Genomic DNA, 15,378 nt, shown 5'->3' with positions numbered 1-15,378 from the left:
GCTTCTGATGGGCTTTCCTTTGCATGTGATTTGTTTCTTTTCTCTTACTGCTTGTAGTATTTTGTTCTTCTGTTGGGTTTCTGGGATCTTGATTATTATATGTCTAGGTGTATTTTTTTTTTATCATCGCTAGTTGGAGTCCTATATGCCTCACTTATGTGTATTTTCTTTGTATGTTAGAAATTGCATGGCTTAGTTCAAGATTAAAGTAGCCCTTATAGAAGAGTCGTACTCCCAAGTTCATTCTTAAGTTCAAATATTCTTTCAATTTTTTATGAAAAAAATAAAAGATTTCATAATAAGATAAAATAACAATAGTTAATGCACTGTGTATTATTATTTAGAGTACTCACAGTACGAAACATAGACCAAAAAGATTCTTAAAAAGAAGAAACTAACAAATAGTAACACACAACTCTTCAATGAACTAAAATAAATGGGATCATATCAAAGGAAACAACCGGGGCCGGGGATTTAGCTCAGTGGTGCCACCGCCTGCCTCAAAGGAAACAACCATTGGAGTGAAGAGACGACCTACAGAATGGGGAAAAGAAATTTTGCCAACTATTCCTCAGACAGAGGACTAACATCAAGAATATATAAATAACTCAGAAAAATTAGACTTCACATAATAAAAGACCCAAATCAAAAAATGGGCAACTGAAATGGACACTTCTCAGAAGCACTAGTGCAAATGGCCAAAACATACATGAAGAAATGTTTCAATTTATCATACAGAAATAGGAATATATATACCAGACCAGCAATTTTATTTCAAAATACATAGTATCAGGCCAGGGATTTAGCTCAGTAGTTCCACCGTCTGCCTCACAAGCATAAGAGCCCAAGTTTGATCCCCGGTACCCCCCCAAAATACATAGTATCATGGCTTTAATTCTGTGGAGTCCATTATATTCTGCATTTCTCCTTATAACTTGAGATAGTACTAAATGAATAATTTTTTTAAAGATGAGTTTTTTAAAAAATCTTCACCATCCTATATATTGTTTCAAACTAAATGGTGTTTGTGAAAATTCTCCATAAACTGAAATGTATAAATGTACAATTGAGATTGTTTTTATTTGGATTAAACATTTTTCTAGTAAGAGTATGTCTATATATCATTAAGGAGCCCCTGTTGGCTTTTTTTCTTTTTTTTTTTTTTTGGCATAACTAGTTGATCAAAGAAAGGTGATAAGCCATCTTTTGATTCTATTATTTTTAAAAATCCTAAGTCATTCCCAGAATCTTCTATGATTAGAGTTCATATGAGGGGCTGGGTATTTAGCTCAGTGGTATTGCCACCTGCCTCACAAGCACAAGATATCCCGAATTCATGTACCAAAAAACTTCCCTACCCCCCCAAAAAAAAAGCAAATTAGCAGGAAAGCTTTCCTGGCATTAGCAGATTTGAGAATCATTTGAAAAAGTTAAGTTTCTTGGCTCTGATAGAGTTTATAATAACTGTGGCATTCCTTTATTTCCATAAGGAGTAATCTTAGCTGATATTAAAATTTTGGTGATCATGACACAGGCTTTTCCCACAGCATGGACATACCCAAGATGTGAGGAATTATAGAGAAATAAATATACAGTTAGGAGGAAGATTCCAAAAGTAATTTTTACAGATGTTGATTTTCTGTAGTGATACAGTGAAGACAGTTGCTTCATAATATATTTATGGATTTCTTCTAATCTCTTTGTGAAGACCTAATTCTCATGTGAAACATTATATATATATCTTCAAAAGAAAAAATTATTCTTAGTCTGAGGAAATTTAGAGAATTTTATGTAAGGAATTTATGTGGAAAATGATTTTGAAAAGAATTTATACATTATACTTGAAATGGGATGTGAAAAAAAATTCTACTAAAAGATTCCCTTGGTTGGGCCATCTAAATGGATACTCCAAACCTCACTTTAAAGGTATTTTTAAAATTGTTTTGCTAGGTGTCTGGTGTAGTTCATTTTGTGTGACTAGACACTGCATTCAATCCCCACAGTACCAAAAACAACTACGAAAAATTATGTTGATATTTGCCATAATGAAGTCTTTCCCTCATGCTGATCTCTAGATCAGCTTGATTTTGCTGCTTTTTTTTTTTTGAGCAGCTTCTACTTAACAATTTGATTTTCTTTCATTTTAAATTTGATATAGATGTAAGAAAATATTTTAAAATAGCTGTGCAGTAGAATTTACCTGTTATCACTTAAATTTAAGCTTTTAAATATTAAACTTTTTAAACTATAATTTTTAGTGATACGGGTAATTTCATGAGTGTATTAAACCTGGTTATCCATTTACTATTTGTATCATATAATGATCGAGGACAGAAGATAAAGTCTAATTTTCTTCTCTTTATATTCAGTAGCTTTGCATTTTGAGACAATGGGAGATCTAATAGCTACCAGAATAACAAGAGCTCCCTGCTTTTTCAGATAAGGTGTAGAAAAATATAACTGACTTTTATTGACCAGCAAAGAAACCTCATTTTATCTCTGGACATTCTACTCAAGATTAGGAATTTTTATTAGTTTTGTTTGTTTGTTTGTTTTTCCTGGTACCAGGGCTCGAACTCAGGATTTTGCACTTGTGAGGCAGGTGCTGCACCATTGAGCTAAATCCCCAGCCCCATTCTTAAAGTGGGAGTCAGGTGCTAAATTGCATGTAGCAATCCATACTTCATAGTATGTAAATTTTTATTAAACACCTAAATTAAATTATTTCACACTACCAGCACTCCTGAGGTTGATAAAATGACAGAGGAATAACAGGTGCTAGCCCTCTTATTTTTTTTTAATGTTACAGACTTAAAAGCCAACTGTCAAAGGCTTACAACAAAATCTTTGTCAGTTCTTTTGGCTGCAGGTTTTGGAAGTAAGATTCACCTGACCCAGCATCTACAATTTGGGCTTCCATCTGTTACCTAGATACTTTAATAAAACAAGTCATTTTAAATAAAGGGAACTTGAACCAGCAACTTACATATGGAGTGTTCAGCTAGGTTCTTCTGTTTGGGAAACCTTTTTATCAAGTTGGCAGTAAAAGAATTTGGAATATTTTACATTGAACAGTGAGATAAATAATATATTGTGACAGGTATTAGCCAGTTGATAAAAAATTTGGAAAGATTTTATTTTTCATCAGAGAGATTCCTAAATATAAGGAGTTTAGACAGTTCAGTTAAGACATGGGGGAAAAAAGGCTAGGGTTGAGGGTATAGCTTTATGGTAGGGTTTAGTACCTAGCACCACACACAAAAAAGCTAAAGTTGAAAGACTTCAACTGGTACTGCATGGCTAGGATATTCAAATACATAATAAACATATAGTTACTTTGTACTATCATAACAGAAACACAAATTTAAGCTTCAGTGATATACTCCATATGCCCACCAAAATAGCTTTTAAAAAGCTGAATACCAAGTGTTAGTAAAGGATATGGAACAACAGATAACATTGTACACTGCTTATAGAAGTTGTAAATTTTGCAAATGCATTGGAAAATAACTTGGCAATAGTACTTACTAAAAACAGATGTCTGTTCCTATCAAATGAATATTGAAAATTTGAAGATCCCCAAAATGTTGATATCATAGGTTCATTCCTTTAGATTAAGTCTTTTAGATTGTATAGGATAGAGATCAGTCTGTGTTCCAATGCAAGGAAGTTTAGAATGTGCTACCTGTAAAGAAAACTGGAACTATATACTTTGAGTGCTCTTACTGTTAAATTGTTACTCTCTAATCTGCCTGTAGCTACAATTAATAAATGTTAATTTCTTTCTCTTATTCTGTCATGGTTGTGTTTATTCATAATTTTTGCTTTCCCTTACTATTTAGTTTCTATGTTCTTGATTTGTCATAACTTTTTTTCTCTTTTGGCTTCTTTTCAGCTTCAGCCTTTTCTATGCTTTAATCTTTGAACATTTCCCCAAGTATAAAAGAAATCTGCCTCTTCATATCAAATTATAGTCAATTGGCCATCATCAATCCACTTCTCATTAACTGTGTAGTTATTTGTGTTGAAAGAATGGGATGGGATACAAATACATATAAGTATAATGTTTTAAAATTATATTTTATAATTTTGTGTAGCATTTACTCATTTTCCATGTTTTTATAATGCTTAACCAAATATTTGCAACTAACAATTTAGATGACCATTATTTGATTTCCAGCTCATTTCTCTATGCTTTGATAGTATATAATTTCTTTATGTAAGAAAGATAAAGGTAAACGACCCAGTTTATCTGTTAACAATTCCATATTACTATAGTGGAAGATATTAAAGAAAATAAGACATATGCTGCAAAAATAATTTTTTGTAGTATGTCTTACAGTTGTATATGAATTTTTATTTAATCAGGCGGAAAGATTTCTGACAAGACAGATGGGATTCTTTTTTTTTTCTTTTCTTTTTTTTTTTTGGTACCGGGGATTGAACTCGGGTCCTTGCACTTGCAAGGCAGGCCACCGAACCACTGAGCTAAATCCCCGGCCCCGAGATTCTTTTTTTTTCTATATTTGATATTGAAAAGTAGTGGTGGGTGGCATGCATGGCTTACACATATTGATAGCAGTGAAAACTGTTTTCTAATTTTACTTGCCAAGTATATTGGACATTAGCTGGGAAAAAAATGTTTCTTAAAAAAAAAAATCAAAGAACACCAAACCATTCCTTTTCATCAAAGAAATCTTTTTAGTAATGACCTAAAAGTATTTTGCCTATATTATATGGTCTTGATTGCCTTATAAATATTCTTGGTTTGTTTTATATTGCAAGATGAAAGACAGAATTGGGGTAGAAATAAGAATACATGGTGAAGTAAATGTCCTCTGTGTTAATATTATGCTAGTTGAAAGAGTGCAATCATTTTTAAGTCACATAGAAAGTTTGTATACTTGAGAGAAGATGAAGTCAGTGATAGGAATGCTGCTATTCAGTTCCTAGCCCTTTGTTTTATTCAGTGGTACCCTTCTGATCTGTTGAGGGATAGAAGGAATAATTAGATACTTTAATGTGTTATTTAATTCTCACAGAAGTCTTTCAATGTAGGTATTGTTCACATTTTACATAATTAAATTTTATAAATTATGAGAACATTCATCTGTAAATTGTAACATTATTGCAAAATTAATGTTCTAAAATGTTTATAATAGCCCTTTTCGTTCACTTCAGCTTTTTTCATGGCTGTATAGCTGAAAACAAAAAATTAATCTTTCTTCAACCGTATAAAAAAATAAGGCTTCTTCATGCAGTTAGATTGAACAGTTTTTAATCAAGTTTTAAAAACCATACCTACAAATTATTTTCTTACGTACGTTTTATTGGCTTCCCCCACTCTGACTTTCTAAAGTAGTATTTTCTTATTATGTACCAATTTCCGATCCTAGACTGGGTTCTTTTTTTTTTTTTCTGTATTTTTAAATTAATTTCATTGGTACATTTTATTTTAGGTATAAAATATAATGACATTCATCACTGGAAATTTGCCCCTTTACATAATGTATCTTGGTTTTTATTTTTTCCCCCATTCTTCAACCCCTCCATCCCTCCCTATTTATAAAGATTTTGTTTCCATTATTTTCATTTTCTCACATTCCATTCCCTTCTTTCCTTTCCCCTACCCCTCCCACTTTCCCTTCCCCTTTGCCCCTTTTCTTACTATTTCATAATATCTATTATTTACACTTTCAGTTTCTACACCAGCGAAACTATTCAGTATTTACACATGTGTCCTATTTCACTTAAGAGTATCACCTCAGTGTGCATCCATTTAGCTACAAATGGCTATAATTTCTCATTCTTTATGGCTGAGTCCATTTTATTAAAAAAAAAAAAAAAAAAAAACACATTTTCTTTATCCAGTCTCCAGTTGATGGGTAATTGGGCTGTTTCCAAGTTTTACCTATCACACATTGTGCTGCTATGAACATAGGTGTACATTTACTGCTGTGTATGATTCTTCTAGAAAGTAACCAGTAGAGGAATAGCTGGGCAAATGGGACTTCTACAACCAAACACTTGAACAAATGGACTTAACAGATATTTGCAGAGTCTTCCACCCCACAAAATCAGTATATACATTTTTTTCAGCTACACATGGGTTGTTCTCCAAAATAGACCATGTATTCGCTCATAGGACATGTTTAAGTAAGTACAACGGAACTGAAGTTATCCCCTGTATTTTATCAGACCACAGTGTGATGAGATTGGAGATCAATAGCAAAAGAAACTGCAAGAATTTCATAAACACATGGAAATTGAACAACACACTTCTGAAAAACCAATGGGTCACAGGAAATTAAAGAAGAAATCAGTTTCTATGATTAAATGACAATACCAATGCAACATATCGAAATCTATGGGACACAATGAAAGCAGTCTTATGAGGGAAATTCATAGCAGAAATACTCATATTAGGAAAACGGCACAAGCTCAATTAAACAACCTGATACTATCTAGAACAGATAAAGAACTTTAAAAAAATCAGACCTCCCAAATTTAAAGCCCAGTCCAAAAATGGGCATCTAAAATGACATTTCTCAAAGAAATAGAAATAGCAAATAAACATATGAACAATGTTCAACATCATTGGTCATTTGAGAAATGCAAATGAAAACAACACTGAAATCCCACCTCACCCCAGAAAGAATGGCTGATAGTATAAAATCAACCAATAACAATTGATGGTGGAACTGTGGGGAGAGAGGAATACTACTCAACTGCTGCTGGGAGTGTAGATTGGTGCAACCGCTATGGAAATCAGTATGGAGATACCTCATAGACTGGGTTCTTTGCCGATTTCAAAATCATGGTGCTATTAGCAAAACCGGGATCCAGTTGAACACTGAAGAAAGGTTTATTCTTGTCTGTAGAACAGGGCAAGTCTGGGAGAAATGACTAACAATTCAGTTTCCCACCCAATGGATGACCCTTTTGAGGATAAGGGGAAAGAAGGACAACTGTAGATAATGAGTAGAAGGGTTATTCATGACTTTCTCCTTGGAGGGGATTGCCTTCCTATAATCCTTTTATGGGCAGTTCTAGTCTGTGTGGAAAGTAGGCAAGGCCAAGATGGCACGCATAGGCAAGAATTTTACTAGAGTAATGAATTATATAGTCAGTGAGTTTCAGGGTGAATAGCAGGTGAACATGGCATCCTGTATGTATGAAACTGGTGCCATACTATAACAGAGCCACTTCCTGGATGTCTAAGTGGCTAGCTCAGCAGGTATCTTGTCAGAAATTGAATACTGGTTAGCAAAAAGGATTGTTTCTTGGATTTGAGTAGGGGAAAAATATAAAACTATTTTCAGTCTTATAACCCAGGCAGTTACTATTCATCATAGTATATTTCCTTATTCTCTGCACCCCCCCCCAAGGAAATTAGGGATGGAAAGGAGATTTGGAGAAGATGGCAGAGTAGGAAGCACCAGGAATCCCTCTCAGAACCCAGAAAACAGCTGTTTCTGGCAGAATCTGTACAGGCAGCTGTACCTGGCAGCAGGTTCCTGGAGCAACTTGCACACATTTTATGGGAGCCAGGGTGAGCACAGGGTACCCTGCCCTCTAAGAACAGTGATACTCTGTTACTCATTGTTTTGGCAGGCACAACTACCAAAGCAGCGAGTCCAAATGTATCTAGTACCAAACTAGAGAATTTCAAAATACTTGAGTACCAACAGACTTTATCAGGAATGTTTTCCGATCACCAGAGGTTCAGACAGAGGTGGCAACCACTTTTGTTATATCTTCCTACTCCTTTGTCAGGCAAGCTCCCCTCTTTCCAAGTGAAGTAATTTCCAGGGACCTTTCTCCCAGCTTCATTTTCCTCTTTTTTCCTTTTGGGAGCCAGACATTAAAGATTAAAACATCTAAAAATAACTGCACATATGGGAGAAATAACTGTGCATGGGCAAAGAAAGGAATAGACTCAGAAAAGACCCAAGAAGACCTGGCCTTTATATCTTCAGCTGCTTCTTGATACAGAGATCATTTATAGCCATAAAATTCCCAAGATGAATCTTAATTATTATGTGTTGCAAACATATACTAATTTAAAAAGAAAATTTAAAAAATTAATTACACAATAACAAAATAAACTCTTTGGAAGAAGGAAAATCCAGTTTCCAGGTTTGCTATATTATTAGATTCAAATGTCCCCAGTTTTTAACAATGTTGAACAACAAATATATACAAAGAAAGAAAGTATGTTCCTTTCAGAGGAAAAAGATGTGATGAGTAATCTGCTACATAAAGACTTGAAAATAACTGTGGTAATGAAGCTCAAAGAAATGAAAGAGGATATGAAAAAATATATATCGGTAAAAAGATAGAAAACCTAAAAAGAAACAAAATTCTGGAGCTGAAAAGTATAATAACGGAAAGGAAACATTTTACTGGAGGGATTCAAAGGCAGCTTTGAGCAAATGAAATAATCAGTGAAGCTGAATATATGATGATGGAAATGTATCCAAGTAAGAGAAAGAAAATGGATTGAAGAAAGTGAACAGAGCCTATGAAAGAATGGAATATCTCATTGTGAGAGTCCCAGCTGAAAAAAGGGATAATGGGCAAAAAATGAATATTCCGTGAAAATATTTCTCAAATTGGATGAAAGACTAAGAGTTTGGTGGACTCCAAGTATGATGAAGTTGGAGAGGTATATACTAGGCCACATTAAACTCAGAAGAAATAAAATCCTGAAAGCAACTAGAGAGAAGCAACTCATTTCAAGGGATGCTTAATGTGATTTATCAGATTTTTAATTGAAAACTTGGAAATCCAGAAGACAGTCAGCTGATGTATTCAAAATGGTAAAAGAAAAAGAGGCTGTCAACTAAATTCTGTATCTGGCAGAAATATGCCATGATAGAGAAATTAAGATATGCACAAAGAGGAGCTGAGAGATTTTAGTATCCCTCACTCTACATTGTAAGAAATACAAGAGATCTGCAAGTTGACATGTAAGCAAAGTAAACAGTAATTCAAAGTAGAAAGAAATCAACATCTCTGTAAAGGTAAAAATACATGGACAGTTGAAAACTTAGCATTGTGGTAACAGTTTTTCTTTATATTTTTTCTACATAATGTAAGGGACCATTATATATTTTTTAAAAACATTTAGACTAAAACCTAATAATATTGGAACTGTGCTTCTGAGTCCATGTGTTATTTTTTGTATTAGAGACTGATGCCTCTAAAAGAATTATTAGTTTATGTTTGGTGCACGCTATGTACATGTAATATTAGACATCAGTTAAAAGGTCTTGGGACAGCTATAAAGGAGCATAGTTTTTGTATGTTGTTGATATAAAGGTGGTGTGAATTCTAATTAAGAGTATTAAGACGTTAGGATGTTAACTGTAATCTCTATGGTAGCCACAGGGAAATAGCTGTTGAAAAATACACAAAGAAAGGGAACTAAGGATATAGTTAGCTCCATGGTAAGCAATCTCCTAGCACACGCAAGGCTCTAGGTTCAAGCCTTTGTTCCTCAAAAAAGAAAGAGAAGGAATAAAAGAGAAGAAAGTACACAGAAAATAAAAAAATTTCACTACAAGTCCATTAAATATTGACTTAATTAAATTAAATAAGACTAATACAGGAAATGAGGAATATTTTTAAATGCAATAAGGCACACAGTAAACCAATAGCAAAATGGTAAGTCCTTTCCTGTGTTAGTATTTCCTTTCAGTGTAAATTAATCAGACTCTTCCATTGAAAGACAGAGACTGACAGAATGGATAAAAACACATGATCCAACTGTATGCTGTTTATAAAAACACTCATTTCCTAGGACACACATGTGCAAATATGTAATGGTCTCTGCTGTGAGAAACAAAGGGTAAATGAGGACCAAAGTGTATAACAGATAATGTGAAATAGGAAGCAAAAGTTCAAAAGGGAGGAGAATATACAGGGGTTTAGGGAAAGGAAAGAAAAAAAACAAGAAAGGAAAAAACAGAAAAAGCTTTTGTAAATAGGGATGAAGGGGTGGAAAGGAGGAAAGGGGAATGGGACAAAACAAGAACTAAGGTATATTATGTACAGATACAAATTCCCAATGATGAGTGTGATCATAATGTATACCTAAAGTACCAGTAAATTTAATATAAAAATAAAAATAACACTCATTTCAAATCTAAAGACATAAACACATTGAATGTGAAAATATAGAAGAAAAAATTCACACAAATAGTAACTAAAAGAAGTGGCTGCCCTAGTATCAAGCAAAATACACTTTAAATCAGAAAAGTTCAGAAGAGACAAAAAAGATACAATGTTTTAATAAAAGGTTTACTATTTATTCCAAGAACATAGAGCAGTTATAAACATTTACATAGCCAATGACAGCACATCAAATATATGTGATGTAAAAACTGACAAAATTAAGAAATACACAGTTCTTAATAATTGGATATTCCAATACTCATTCAGTAGTGAATAGAACAGCCAGACATAAATAAGTAAACCAATTAGATCTAATATACATATAACAAACAATAGAATGCACATTCCTCCAAGTACACATAGGACATAAGAACAGAAAAGCCCAGAGAAGGTAATAACTGACTTGTCTCATTATCTAGTTGCTACAGTGATACAAGTGCCTGTTTTTTCACTCATATCCTTGTGTTTTTTTTTTTTCTGTAAGAGACCTACCTTCTTTCAAGATCCATAAGTGTTATAAAGGCAAAGTAAATTTTAATATTGATGAGCATGAAATTGTCATGCCAGATTATTTTATCTCAAGCTATATTGACTTGGACAAGAATAAAATTTTTCCCACTATAATTTATTGTATTTTAAATTGTAATCCTATTGATTATGTTGCTCTCTTGGCTACAGTGTCATGCTTCCAATATGATTTGCTTTGAAATAATACTGAAAAAAGAAAAAAATGGAAACAAAGTCTTTGTAGATAGGAAAGGGTGGAGGGGTTGAAGGGAGGGCAGAGAATTGGGGAAAAAATAAGAACCAAGATGGATTATGTAAAGGGCCAAATTTCCACTAATGAATGTCATTACATTGTATACCTTAAATGTACCAATAAAATTAATTTAAAAAGTAATACTGAAAGTAGATGTGTGGGTACACATAACACAGTATGCTTGTTTGAGTTTGTTACGGGTTTCAGAGTTCAATTTCACAAAAATCTTCTGTTGTTCTTGATCTTTAGTCATATATTTTTTTCTCCTCCAGTAATTAAAATGGACACAGTGTACTTTGAGTAGGACAGGAGGGAAAGGAAAACTGTCTCTATAATAATTAGGTAATTTTTGACACCAATTTTTGACTACCAGTTTGTTTGCTCTATTTCTTGCCTGAGATTGTTAGTCAGAAAAAGAATACATTTTTGAAAAAAAGACATCATTTAAAAAATTAAAAAGCCAAACTTTTTGCTCATTTTTATATCATTCCTTTTGGGGTGTAAATGGTTAATGAACAGACTATGCAAAATAGTGCATGTATCTTTTATGTGATCTATCAGACTTAGCTGTGACTTTAAGGAAGTTTTCTTTGTGAATTAAGTTTTAAGAATTCTATTTTATTACTTCCTAACTTTGAGCTATGTGACTTAATTTATAATACTTTTATATGTTCTTAAAAGTCAAGGTACACAGGATAATATGTACAAGAAATAGTCCAAAGGTTACTGTTGTACTTTGACCAATAGTAACCCTTACTCAGCTTTCCAAGTACAATATTCCATTTGAAAATACTGCTAACTCCCTCTATTGGTCAAAAGATCTTTTTTTCCCTCCGCTCCCTCCTTCCTTTCTTCCCTGCCTGATTTCCTTCCTTCTGTTTTTAAAATGAAAAGTATTTTAGTGTAGTAAAGGTGTAGGCTCTCTATTGTAGTATTTAGAAGTAAACTTTGTTCTGTGTAGCATGCTATCAGTGTTTTGTTGAACCAAAATGACATTTTTATGTTTAACAAAACATGTTTAGGAATACTATTTACATTGCAAGTTTGGAAAATAATTTTTTTGCAAAACTGTTTGAAGAATTGTAAAGCAGATGTTTTGAAAATGAAACATTCTTGGGGTAACTATATTTGTATTTCAGATTATTAATTGTATTTAGTGTTTTTTAAATGCTGTATTAATGATTAGAAGTTGCAAATAAGTTCAGTTAAATCTCTTCCTTCCTTTCCTCCCTTCCTCCTCTTCCTCCTCCTATTCTTCCTCCTTCTCTTCTTCCTTCCTCTTCCTCCTTTTTTCCTCAGTACTGGGGATTGAACTTGGGGCCTCCATATACACTCGCAGCCCTTTTTCATTTATTTTGAAATGAAGTCTTGCTAAGTTCCCCTGGTTAGGCTAGAACTTGTGGATCTTTTTGCTTCACCATTCTAGTGCTGAGATTACAGGGATACACAGGAATACACCCTCCATGCCGAGCTCAACTTGTTTCTTATAGAAGTGTGAGGGCAATTAAGAAAAAAAAAAAGCATGCCTTTAAAGTGTTAGCCCCCAAATTATACCAGTGGGTTTTTAAAAGCATGTTACAATATTTTGCAGTTTCCTGATAAAATAACTCGTTCTGAAGATTAATGGGTCTAATTCGTTACAGTTTTTAAGAATATTTGTAGTAGTCTATCATTTGTGACCATAAAGTAATTTCTCCACATATCCATTTTTTCTTTCCTCCATTCTACCCCCAAAAAGCAGACTTTATAAAGTCAAATTGAAGCTAGGGAAGCAAAAGGGAGAAGACCGCTCCCGAGAGGGTGAGGGGTGTGTGTTCACCCTCCTGTCCCTCCGGATCTCCCCTGGGCCCAGCCACCAGTCCCTCCTGGCTGGCCAGGTGATAGGTGGGCTCAGCCCACCATGCACTGCCTGGGGCTCAGCCAGGCAGGCGCCAATGCGAATTGTCCCCATCAGGAACAGTTCTTGACTCCGAGTCCACTGTATCGTGAGACCGGCCACTGCTCTGCTCCCAGGATGCAGAATGAGATTAATGCAGTGAAGGGAAAGGCACTGGAAGTGTCTGAGTACCTGACCCCAGTCCTCAAGTTATCAAAATTTAAGGAAATAGGTGCAATCATCCCAGAAGAGTTTGTGGCAGCTGGAGATCACTTAGTCCACCACTGCCCAAGATGGCAATGGACTACAGGGGAAGAATTAAAAGTGAAAGCATATCTCCCAACAGGCAAACAGTTTTTGTTAACCAAAAATGTGCCATGCTACAAACGCTGCAAACAGAAATATTCAGATGAATTGGAAGCTAACATTGAAGGTGATGGTGATGGGGAATGGGTAGATACATACCACAACACAGGTATTACAAGAATAACTGAAGCAGTTAAGGAGATTACATTGGAAAACAAGGGTAGTATAAAACTCCAAGATTGCTTGGCACTCTGTGAAGAGGAAGAAGAGGAAGATGGAGAAACTGCAGACATGGAAGAATATGAAGAAAGTGGATTGTTGGAAATAAATGAGGCTACTCTAGAAACAAGACAGTAGAAGCTTGTAAAGCTAAAACTGATGTGGGAGGTGAAGATGCTATTTTACAGACCAGACATATACATCACTTATGATAAATATTACCAGATACCACGCCTAGGGTTGTTTGGCTATGATGAGCAAAGACATCCTTGAACAGTCGAGCACATGTATGAAGACATCAGTCGAGATCATGTGAAGAAAACAGTGACCAATGAAAATCACCCTCATCTCCCACCACCTCCTATGTGTTCCTTTCACCCTTGCAGGCATGCTGAAGTGATGAAGAAAATCATTGAGACAGTTGCAGAAGGAGGGGGAGAGCTTGGTGTTCATATGTATCTCCTAATTTTTTTTGAAATTTGTATAAGCTGTCATTCCAACAATAGAATATGACTACATACACAAGACACTTCATAATTTAACAGAGAACATATACTCTATCCTAGTTATTAATTCTGATTTTTAAAGAATTAACCCATAGATGTGACCATTGACCATATTTACCAACATGTACAATTTCTCTAATAAAGAGAGTTATATGTTTATACATTTAAAAAAAGTCAAATTATTGCTTTTAAAGTTAACATCTTGGGAATCTGACAATATTGCTACATTTCGCAATAGTTTAATAACTTGTAAAATTATTTTTGGTACCTGTGGCAAAGATATTTTAAATATCGATATATCTTTGGTGGATTTGTTTTTGAGAGAAGTCCAAAACAAATTCATTGCTATGTCATATGTGTAAAAGGGCAATTATTTTAAGCTATTATTCCTTTAGAATGAAATTCTCTCTCTCTTTTTTTTTTTTGGTACCAGGGATTGAACTCGGGTCCTTGCGCTTGCAAGGCAGGCCACCGAACTGCTGAGCTAAATCCCCAGCCCTTTTAATTTTATTTTATGAGTCATTTTTGTTCAAATCTCAAATTACATTACAGCTATTAAATTAGAATGATCTTCATTATTTACATTAAATGAGAATGGAATTGGGATTTATGAGTGTGTTTTCTTTTTCCCTGAAATGATTTCTGTAATTTATCATCAAATTAATTTTCATTGAAACTTGGTAAGAGTTAGATATATAACTAAAACAAGCCATTCATAATAAACATTCATTTGTTGGTTAACATTTGTTGCATAAAAATTTCTGTAATAGTATTTGTTTTATAATCTCATTGTTGGTTTGAAAGGGTTGAATAACTAGAGAAGGATATAAGAAATTCTATAATGAAGAAATCTCTAGTAAAGCTTTCAGTTCTTATGTTTTATTTTAAGACCTTTAACAAATATTAACAGTTTGGATTTGCTTTGCTTAAGAGTCAATGATAGAAGGTAGAAAATGGAGAGAGTAAACTTATTTGGATTTAAGTTACAAATTGTTGGGTTTTTAATATTTCTCTAGAAAATAATTGAAGTTTTCTTTTTAGTATAAAATAATTGTAAATTGCAGGGAGTTGTATTTAAATTGATGCTTCAGGTTAATTTGTTTAGAAGTGAAAACTTCATAGATATGAGATACATAAGTAAATTCTGAAATTATATTGTCCTGTTACAGAGAGATTCTTCTTATTTTTAATTGCAGTCTTCTATATTTAAATCTAATGGAAGAATATTACTAAACCCATATAACAATCAAATTATAGAAATGCTACCCTTATAAATTCAGCATTATTGGCAAAAGAGATATGAAGAAGAAACTAGAGTCATTTTAAATACAAGTCCTAGCACACCTTTTATTTGATGACTGGTATTGCTAAAAGTTTGAAATTGAAGAAGCTGTTCCTAAGATTCCTTTTCTCCTTCTCCTCCTCTTCTCCTTTTGCTTTTGCTCCTGTCTCTTCTTTTTCTCCTTTACCAAATCTGTCTTCTTATTGGTCCTGGCAGTTAGGGGCAGGCTTGTGCAAGGTTTGAGACTCAG

General features: G+C 33.8%; 1 protein-coding gene and 1 pseudogene across 1 annotated transcript in view; both read left to right on the top strand.

Moving 5' to 3' along the window:
- The window catches only part of Cert1 (ceramide transporter 1), a 135,103-nt gene that overhangs the window by 40,441 nt on the left and 79,284 nt on the right, over positions 1 to 15,378 (top strand). The window lies entirely within an intron of this gene.
- On the top strand, positions 12,905 to 13,862 carry LOC104858783 (annotated as a pseudogene).

This window comes from Fukomys damarensis, unplaced genomic scaffold, assembly GCF_012274545.1.
Source record: "Fukomys damarensis isolate Sample0158 unplaced genomic scaffold, DMR_v1.0_HiC HiC_scaffold_1, whole genome shotgun sequence".
Taxonomy (NCBI): Eukaryota; Metazoa; Chordata; class Mammalia; order Rodentia; family Bathyergidae; genus Fukomys; species Fukomys damarensis.
This window is presented reverse-complemented; position numbering and strand designations above follow the sequence as displayed.